The 10,039-nt window shown below is 44.0% G+C and overlaps 1 pseudogene; it reads left to right on the top strand.

The window, feature by feature from the left end:
* Positions 1 to 898: 898 nt before the first annotated feature.
* Positions 899 to 1,604, top strand: LOC116100873 (annotated as a pseudogene).
* The last annotated feature ends 8,435 nt before the right edge of the window (positions 1,605 to 10,039 follow it).

Raw genomic sequence — 10,039 nt, 5'->3', positions numbered from 1 at the left:
AAGGGGAGAACAAAACACCTATCTAAGGAGTTGCAGAGACAAACTATGGAGTAGAGACTGAAGGAAGGACAATACAGAGACTGTTACACCTGGGAATTTTTTCCATATTCAGTCATCAAACCCAGACACTATTGTGGATGCCAGCAATTGCTGGCTGACAGGAGCCTGATATAGCTGTCTCCTGAGAGGCTCTGACAGTGCCTGACTAATACAGAAGTAGAGATTCACAACCATACATTGGACTGAGTGCAGGGTCCCCAATGAAGGAGCTAGAGAAAGGACCCAAGGAGCTGAAGGGTGTGCAGCTCCTTAGGATGAAAAACAATATGAACTAACTAGTACCCTCAGAGTTCCCAGGGACTGAACCATCAATCAAAGAGCACACATGGTGGGACTAATTGCTCTGGCAGCATATGTATAGCAGAGGATGGCCTAGTCGGTCATCATTGGGAGGAGAGGAGAGGACCTTGGCTCTGTGACGGTTTATGCCCCAGTGGAGGGGAATGCCAGGGCCAAGAAGTGGGAGAGGGTGGGTTGGTGAGCAGGGGGAGGGCAGAGGAAACAGGGTTTGTTTTTTGTTTGTTTGTTTGTTTGTTTTATATTTTTTCATAGGGGTAACCAGGAGAGGAGTTATCATTTGAAATGTAAACAAAGAAAATATCTAATTAAAAACATAGTTTTTAGAAAATGTAAAAAAAAAAAAAAGAATAACTAGGTGGTTATTCTTTTTTAAAACCTCTGCCTTAAGGCTACTCAGCGACAGGGAACGAAGGGACTTCTTTTCCTAGTCTTAAACTGGGGCTTGGGTTTCTCTTTACTAGGAGGTTGGAGTGATCCACAGATCTGGCTGGCAAAGAAAATTTGTGTCTTTCCTGGGTGAGATTTCATGCATCTACCTATGCGGCTTTCAGCCCTGCTGGCCTTGGCATCCAAAGCCATTCTCTCCCCCTACTACCGCTATGGAATGAACTGTCCATATCAGACAAAAGAAAGAATCCTTCATGGAGCAGGCAGTGGCCAGTAATGGTAGAGCCCATCTCTGATGAAGACTGGCACCTATTCTGTGGAGACATGGTGGAAATCTTAGAAGGTAAGGATATTGGGAAGCAGGGCAAAGTAGTCCAAGTCATTTGGCAGCGATACGGGGTTTTCCTGGAGGGATTGAACATGCATTACCATTACATTGGCAGAACCAAGGATCACGGAGGGACTTTGATCCTGATTGAAGCCCCCTTGCTCCATCACCAGGTTAAGCTAGTGGATCCTGTGGACAGGAAACCCACTGAGATCCAGTGGAGATTTACTGAAGTCGGAGAATGTGTTAGAGTCTCTACAAGATCTGGAAGAATTATCCCCAAACATGAATTTCCTAGAGCAGATGACATTGTCCCTGAAACATGGACTGATGACCCCAAGGACACATCAGTGGAAGATGCTGTGGAAAGAACTCACATGCCCTGGCTAAAGACATTAGAAGAAGAAGTGATGGAGGTCATGGGGATCCAGGAGACTCAAAGATTCAAGAAAATATATTGGTATTGAGCCTCGGAGTACTGTTTTTGCCTGTCCAGCCTTTACCCCGGAGGGTGGAGGCCCTTCTTTCTAAAACACCAATAAAGAGCCTTGAGTGCAAAAACACCCAACCCAACCCAACCCAAACCAAACCAAACCAAACCTCTGCCTTGTTTCACCTAATATGATATCCAGTTCTATCTACTTGCAAATGATATAATTTCATGCTTCTTTATAGTTAAATAAAGTTTATTTAACTTTAATAAATTTAAATAAATTTATTTAAATTATGTGAACCACAGGAAAAAAAAAAGATATCCACCTCAGGCATCAGTTCAGCCTGAGGCAGCAGCAAGCACCATGATCACTAGGGGGCAGCACTGACCCCGAGGTCTTTTGAGGAGTACCAGTCCAGTTATCTCAGACATCTTGTTGTTCGGAGCTGGGTTAAGTTTGCAGCTGAATATCGAGTCCCAGGAAGAGCGGGCGGGAGTTTCAGGATGCTGCACACCACCCTGCCAGCCTTGCTTGGAAATGACATGCTCCCCTGTCTACTGCAGCCTTCTCAGACACCTGTCACCCCTAGTTCTGCCTCTCTCCACTGCGCATGTGTTGCTCCATTCCTCCATTTTTCTCACCTGGCCACCGCGTATTTGTTCATTGAAGTGGCATTGCTAACAGCAATGTGTCACATAATATCTATTTGTCTGTTTTGTTTTCCACAAACAGCTCTATGTGCAAATACTCATTGCAAGGAGGCATTGGTCTGGTTCAAGGTTTCTGGTTTGTGAAGAACGTTAAATAGTGGACCATATCTGAGAATGGTCTCAGACCTGGGAGCAGAATCCAAGAGAGTTCCAGGCTGCTGTACCCCTCCCTGTGCTTGAATCTGGCATAACCATTGTGCTTTCAACCTGTGGGTAGTGCCTTGACCCTGAGCTCTTCTCCTCCTAGTAGGGCGAGCTGCATGGGCTATGGCAGAGGCAGCTATTCTGAGGGCCAGCCCTATTCAGTAATGGCCTGCTTTTGTCAGCTACGGTCAAACTCTCCCATATGGCTCCCGTAACCTTTGCTGAAAGGTCTCTCTTCTCTCCCTTCTCTGCCACGTGTGCTTTGCCATCTTCCCTTTCAATTTTGGGAGATCACTTTTTAAAAGCATCTTCTCATCAGACGTGACTTTGTTGTTGTTTTGGAGATACCATGGTTGGGGTTAGGTTGCAGCGACCATGGCTCTTCAATGATGGATGGAGGGTTGACCTCAAGGACAGGAGGGGGTACTAGCTTCTTAGCAGCATCTCTCATCCATGCACTGAGCCCAATAGGGCTGCTATGTAAAGCAAATCAATTTTAAAGACAAATTAAACCAAGGTAGGATTAAAACCATCTCAGTATATCACATTTAACATGGATAATGAGTGTTTTGTGAAATTTTGACTTCTGATGTGTGCATGTATATGCAGTCAGATATGCCTACATATGCATTTATGTCTGTCCCTGTGTATGTGTGTGATGGGTTTGGATATATAGTGTACATTTTACTATGAATTATGATCATAAAAGTTTGAAAAAATACTGCTCTTGGCTGCCCCACCTCCTGTCTCCCCCAAAGACCAAATCCCATTATTCCTTGCATTTTACAGATAAGGAAACAGAGACATTAAGTAATTTGCTAAAAATCACGCAGCTGGATTCCAAATGCATCATCACTCAGAGTAGGCCCCCAGAGGTGGAGGGCAGAGTCTGAGACAAGTAGCTGAACATGCAGGCATTTTACCCATAACACAGGAAACCTTTAAGACACAGCTTTCTCCCTTGCCCACTTTGCAAATGTTCACCAGGGGTGCGAGGGTTAAATTGTTCATGGTGAGAGGAAGATAAAGGCTCACAGGTGACAGGTCCATCGCCTGAACCGAACTGGAGGTCTCTCTGCAGAAGCCAGCAAGCGGCTCCTCTCCTCTCTGTGTTTTCATTACAATTGTTATTTATCACAGTGTATTTTCCCCTCAACACATTTTCAGAAAGTCAGTTGGAATTGATTTGAGACTCTAAACAGTCTCCTGAATGAAAAAGCAAAGTGCAGCCTATTCAAACAGTCCCTCTTCCTTAATCTAGTAACACCGGAGATGCAATTTAAATGATAATGTTAACAAAATTCAAGAATGCAAGGCTGATCTAGTAGTATTTTTTATTATTTTTTTAAACCCTCACAGAAAGACAAATGGCCGAGACATTTATATCTGCAGCAGTTATTAAGGGGGAAATGTTCAACCCATTAATTCTGCTGCTATGGTGCTGACTATGAACGAGAATGAGTGCTGCGTGCAGAGGACTCCAGCAATTCGTGCAAGATGGCGGCCAGAAGAGCCGATTAGCTAGCCACACCCCGAAGCTTCAATCTTCCATATCACAGCTTTCACCCAAGCTCTGCGGAGCTCTTGATTTGGTGAGTTGGACTCCTCCAAACTTGTTCTTTTAAATTCAGGCTTTGAGTCACTTGGTAAGTTTGTATTTTTATATCCAACCCTCAATAAGGTGTCTGTTGATCATTAAAAGACAGGTCTCCTTGACAACCACATTTTACTCTGGATATGGATCATGCATACAGAGCACAGAAGGCAGAGTCATCAGTAATAAGGTGTGTACATGTTAAGTTTCAGTGAAAAATAGTTAAAAATGAAAGAAAGCACGAGTAAATAAAAAATATGTATTTTAGAACTGAGGAAGAAAATAGAGTTTGTGTGGTCCTGGAACTTGACTTTTAAGGTAAAAGCCGAGGGAACACCAACAGGCTGACTTCAAGCACCCAACCTCATAGGCCAATCAGGATGGAGCAACGATGGAAACCAGACAGAAGATTTAACCAGGGATGTGACCATGCTGGGAAGAACAGGACAGGTCCAGTGCCCCACCCCACCCCCACCCCCGTGCCAAGCCTGACTTAGGATACTTAGGCACTTAGGTACACACGCTTTACATTTAAACAGAGAAAGACTGGGTAAGGGGCAAGAGGCAGGCACATTGACTGAAGCTGCCCTGGGCAGGTGTGGTCTGCTCATCATTGTCTGCTGCTTCAGCAGGGGTTGGGGGAAGGGATCAGGAGTCCTAACAGCATGAGATCAGTGCTTCTCAGTAGATGATGACCTCTGCCCCAGCTAGCTTGTCTAATTTTAAACTGTGTTCATTTGGGAGGTGGTCTGAACCATTGGACTTGGCTGCCCTGAAACCCGAGGTAAACGCAGTTTTAGACGATGACTGAGACACGTAGGGACCTTGGGAGGGTCTGGCACAGGGCGTCACAAAACAGCAGCAGAAAGATGCCTCTGGTATTTTGATCTTTGTGCTTTCGAACCTTGATAGGTTGGGTGGACAGACACCCTGAGTGGTTATTGCCTATGCCGAATCAAGTGGCAATCTGACACAAGGTTAAGAAGAGAGACAGAAGGAGGTGGTGATGCCAGGCTTTCATGGGGTTCTCGGTCACCCTGTGGGCACAAGGGAAGCGTCGTTGCCTTTTATCAGGAGCGGCTTCTGACCACCTGTTATTGTCTCGCCACTTAACAAGACGGCTGTCACTATGTTGTTGTTGTTTTTCTTCAACGTGCTTTTAAAAGAAGCCTTACAGTTCTCCCTGATTAAATCTTAGGCAGGAAAGCAGAAACACAAGATGGGAAATGTACCTGTCAGCGTCTTAGGGCTCGGAAGCCTGGGACTTATGTTCAACAACCAGCTAGAAATGCCTAGACAAGGTGTCCCAATGAATGGCTTCTTGGCTTCTTGCCCTTCCTCGACAGCATGGAGAGCATTGAATCCATGCTGGAAACACAGTGCCTAGGATTTACGGAGTCCTGCATATCAAGGCTTTGATGTCAAGTGATCCAGGGTGCAGACACTCCTAGCTAGTGTATGAAACAACAATGTCCCAGAGTGCCAGAATGCATTAACAACTTCTCATTACCTAACTAGAATCATTCCTCCAGTAGCACCTCCTGCCATTAAATATGGGTCAGGGAAGTTCAACAATTGCCCATTGGTTGGTAGTCTAGTCTGATGACATACATTTCTTTCAAGAAACTAACTATCAATTTTGCCTGCCAGAAGTTGAAAGATCTGAGATAACATGAACCTTCCTTTCTTTCTTCCAAGTCAGAAAAGACAGCTCTTGTGTTATATAAACAGATAGCTTGGTTACACACTTGCACACACACGTGCTCCAGCATGCGCACGCACGCGCACACACACACACATATATTCTAGCCCGACAAGAAAAAAATTCAACTCTTAAAATTGTAGATACTTTGTGCTTCACAAGCTCATGTCTGTCTGTCCCCCACCTTGCCCCGGCAGGAACCCTACTTGCCCATAGTCTCGCATAGAGTCCGTGGTAGGATAAGATGAGAATGCAGGGCTTTTGTTTATCGGTGTTTGCACTGAACTCTGTGGTTGAAGTCCCCAGGCAAACGATCTTGACTCTCTTGGCATGACCAGGAAGAAGCTAATTCACCTGGAAGGGAAATGCTGGGCTGCCTTTGGGTCCTTTTGAGCAAAGCCACACTGTAGTTAAGCTGAGGAAAGCACCTTGCTGGGAACTAACAGGTTAGAAATCCATCATTTCTCAGCCCGGGGCAGACATTTGCAGAAGAGCAGCCTTTTGTGAGGTACTAGGGCAGATCCCTGGAGGACTGACTGGGTGCAGTCACTGTGCAGCCTGGAGGACAGGAACATGGCATTCTCCCTCCTTGTCTGTTCTCTTTAAATACATGAAGTTGTTAATTGAGTCTGAAGAAGGCTGAGCTGATGGCACCCACATACGTTTCATGGAAACTAGAAAGCACCAGGATGGCCTCGAACCTCATGATTAGAAAGTATTGTTTTAAGAGAACAGGATCAGGTTTTTTCACTTCAGAGTCAGAGCGATCTTGTGACTAATTTCCTCCAACCTCTTCCTTATCAGTACAAAAAGCAATAATAATAATAAACAAAAAAGGAATCAAGAAAAATCAAATTGTCTTAAGTGAAGTAATAATGGCAGTAGCAATCAGCAATGACAACAGGCCAGGATGCATTCTTAAGCATGTGCCAGACTCTGCAAGAGCTGATTCTCCTTTCAGTCTAGGAAGCACCGTGAGGGGAGCTGTGACTCTAACTGCTTTGTGGGTGATTTCAGCAGACCTGTCTATAGAACTTTGCTAGACTTCTGTGTGGGTTTGGAGGCCAGAGGTGCATGTCCAATGTCCACCCAACTTTTTGAGACAGGCTTTCCTGCTGATCCTGGAGCTCACTCACTAATTTGACTGGCTTGGTTGGCTAGCACATCCCAGGCATTCTCCTGTGTCCTCGATGCCAATGATGATATTCTAGGCACATACTCTCACACCTGACTTTTGAGCTTCTATATGAGGCTGAGGATCCAGACTCAGAGCCTTAATATCCCTGTCTAAAAGCCCAGATTTATGTAGTTAGTGGAGCTGGGATTTGAACTCAGCGATCTGAACTGCAATGCTATACTGCTTCTTCATTTTTACTTTGGCTGATTGATTCTAGAGACTTATGTATCTCAAGCTGATCTCGAACTCACCACGTAGCAGAGGACAACCTGCCTCTCCTGTCTCTACCTCCCCAGTGCCAGGAATGCAGGAATGTGTTGTGGATTTGGTTTATTGCCTATATTGTGTTAATTGGGTTCCCAAATTACGTAAGAATTTACACCTCTGCATGTAAGACATCATGGGTCCCTGTCCCCAGTTGACTCTAATTGGTAAATAAAGTTGCTGGCAGCCACTGGCTGAGCAGGGAGACAGAGGTGGGATGTTAGATTTCCTAGGCAAGGGAACCCAGAGAATAAGAAGTATGTGGTATCACCATGCTGGGAAAGCAGAAGGATCAGGCTTGGGGACAGACAGACAGACAGAGAAACTGCCAACATGTAAGAGTTGGCTATCAGAGGCCTGGGTCTGGGGTAGTCAGGTTGGGATATAGGTTTTAGTGAATAATAATTCAGAAATATTGGAGGGGAGTAGGATTAGAGCTGCACAACCACCGAGCTGTTTAAGGTATATAAAAATAAAAGTGTGTGTGTGTGTGTGTGTGTGTGTGTGTGTGTGTGATTTGAGAATCCAGAGCATTTTGTCAGGTGGTGAGCAACACATGCCACAACTGCTGTCAGAATGACTTGAGTAGCATTAATATGTAATGCAACAAGCATGTACACCTTTGCCCTGTTTCTAGTGTGCTAGGCTTGAAAGTTGTACAGTTATCACATCATTCACATCTAGCTTCCAGAAAGCTGGGCAAGCGCTCTAGCAACTGGGCCCTACCCCAAGGTCCTCTTACCTCTTGAAGAACATCTTCTCTACTGTCAGCTGTAACCTCAGATATGAAGCAGGTTGTAGGCTTTTTTTTCTTGTCATTGGGAAAAGTCATTCATTTTTAACTTCCAAAAATATGTTAAGTATACACAAAATTTAATACTAATATTGTAATTTTTTTTTGAGATAGGGTCTAGCTATGTAGCCCAGGCAGGCCACGGACTTGTGGTCCCAGTGCCCCAGGCTCCAGAGTACTAGGATGAGAAGTGGCTTCACCATGCCAAGCTTGGGCTAAATGCCATCTTGAGTATGGTGGGTGGCATTAGATATACTCAAATGCTGTATAGTTGTCACATTTCCTATTTCTGGAGTTTGTCTTTGTCCTCCTGAATAGAAAATCTATTCCCATTAAACAATAGCTCTTCTTTATTCTCCTATCCCATCCTCTGGGAACTTCTAGGTCTCCCTGTCTCTATTAACTCCTGCTCTAGGGACTTCCAATAAGTAGAGTTACACTGTCTTTATCCTTTTGTGTCTGAAGTCTTTCAGTTAACATCATCTGCTATATCACTATATTGGAACTCCAACCTTTTAAAAGATGAATGAAATTCCATTTTATATCACATCACATTTTGTTTAATTAGCAGTCTGTGAATGACATGCTTACATTGTTTCTACCTTTAAGCTGTTGACAAAAAAGTTTCTATGACCATTGATTTGCAAGTATTGGCCTGAGCCTCTGCATCAATCATCATTATTACCTTTATCATCCTCTTCTTTATTACTATCACCATCATCACCACCATCATCATCACCATTATCACCATCATCACCATCAAAACCATCGTCATCTTCTGAACACTGATGTACAATTGTCTGCATGAACCCCCGAATTCACCATCATCATTACCACTGCTACTACCGCCACCATCATCTGAACACTGATGTACAAGTATCTGCCTGAGCCTCTGATTTCATCATCATTATTATTTAGTGTATACTTACAAACAGACTTGATGGAACACATAGCAATTCTGTTTAAATTTTGTGGAAGTATTGCCTGTTTTTCATAGTGGCTCTACAATTTACAACACCTCCAGCAACATACAGATGTTGTTATTTCTGTGGTATCCACCACACATTTTCATGTTTGTATGATAGGCATTCTGATGTGATTTTAATTTGCATTTCTCAAATAACTGACAGGGTTCCACATCATTTTCTACCTCTGTTGTTTTTCTGTGGCTATTCTGAGAAATGTCTTCTCAGACCCCTTCCCCATTTTTAGCGGGGCTGTTCCATTTCTGCTGTTGTGTGGTAGCAGCTCTTTGGCATAGTCTATGTATTTGTCCCTTATTAAATACATGGTCTCTAATTAAGCTTATCATCCTGGGGTGTCTTTTCACCTTTGGTGGTGGCTTTTGCTGAGGACTAGACCATGTGTTTTCCTGTTGCTACCTGTGCTTTTGCTGTTATATGTACACCTTTGCCACAGCCAGTAGTGTAGAGATTCCCACCATAAGAGGTTGATAGCTTTAGTCTCTTACATTTTGACCATTTTTAAAAAAATGCTTGGGATAGGACCTAGTGCCTAGTATATACTTGGGGTCCACTCTGATACTCAGCCATACCTTCAGCCTTCATTTTCATCCATTTGACTCATTTTTATGTATGATTTAAATAGGTATCTAACTTTGTGCTACAATATGTAGCTATCTGATTTTCCAGCAGTCTCCAGAGAGAACATCTCTTTCCCACTGGATGGAGTTGAAACTGTGTGCACTAGCTTCCTCACAGCTATTACCAAATACCTGGCAAAAAGAGGTTTAGAGGAGGGAAGACTTTATTTGGCTTGTGGTTTAAGACAGAATGTTGTCCATCATCGTGGGATGATGGGACATGGTGGGAGTATAAGGTCATTGGTTATCTGGTGTCTATAGTCAGGAAGCAGAGAGTGGCTAGGGGATGGGCTTAAGCTATAAAACCTCAAAGTCTACCTCCAGTGGTCCTCTTCCTTTGGTGAGATTCCTTCTTCTAAGAGATCCAGAACCTTCCAAACAATGGTGCCAGGTGGAGTCCAAGTGTTGAGACACATGAACCCATAGGGAGCACTTCTCATTCAATCACAACAGCCCCCTGGTCAGAAAGCTCTTGGTCTTGGATTGTTCCTAGATACACCAGGCTGCTACAGTGGTGCACACATCTGGCCTTATGACATTGCT

Source organism: Mastomys coucha, unplaced genomic scaffold (genome assembly GCF_008632895.1).
Source record: "Mastomys coucha isolate ucsf_1 unplaced genomic scaffold, UCSF_Mcou_1 pScaffold21, whole genome shotgun sequence".
In the NCBI taxonomy this organism is placed as follows: Eukaryota; Metazoa; Chordata; class Mammalia; order Rodentia; family Muridae; genus Mastomys; species Mastomys coucha.
This window is presented reverse-complemented; position numbering and strand designations above follow the sequence as displayed.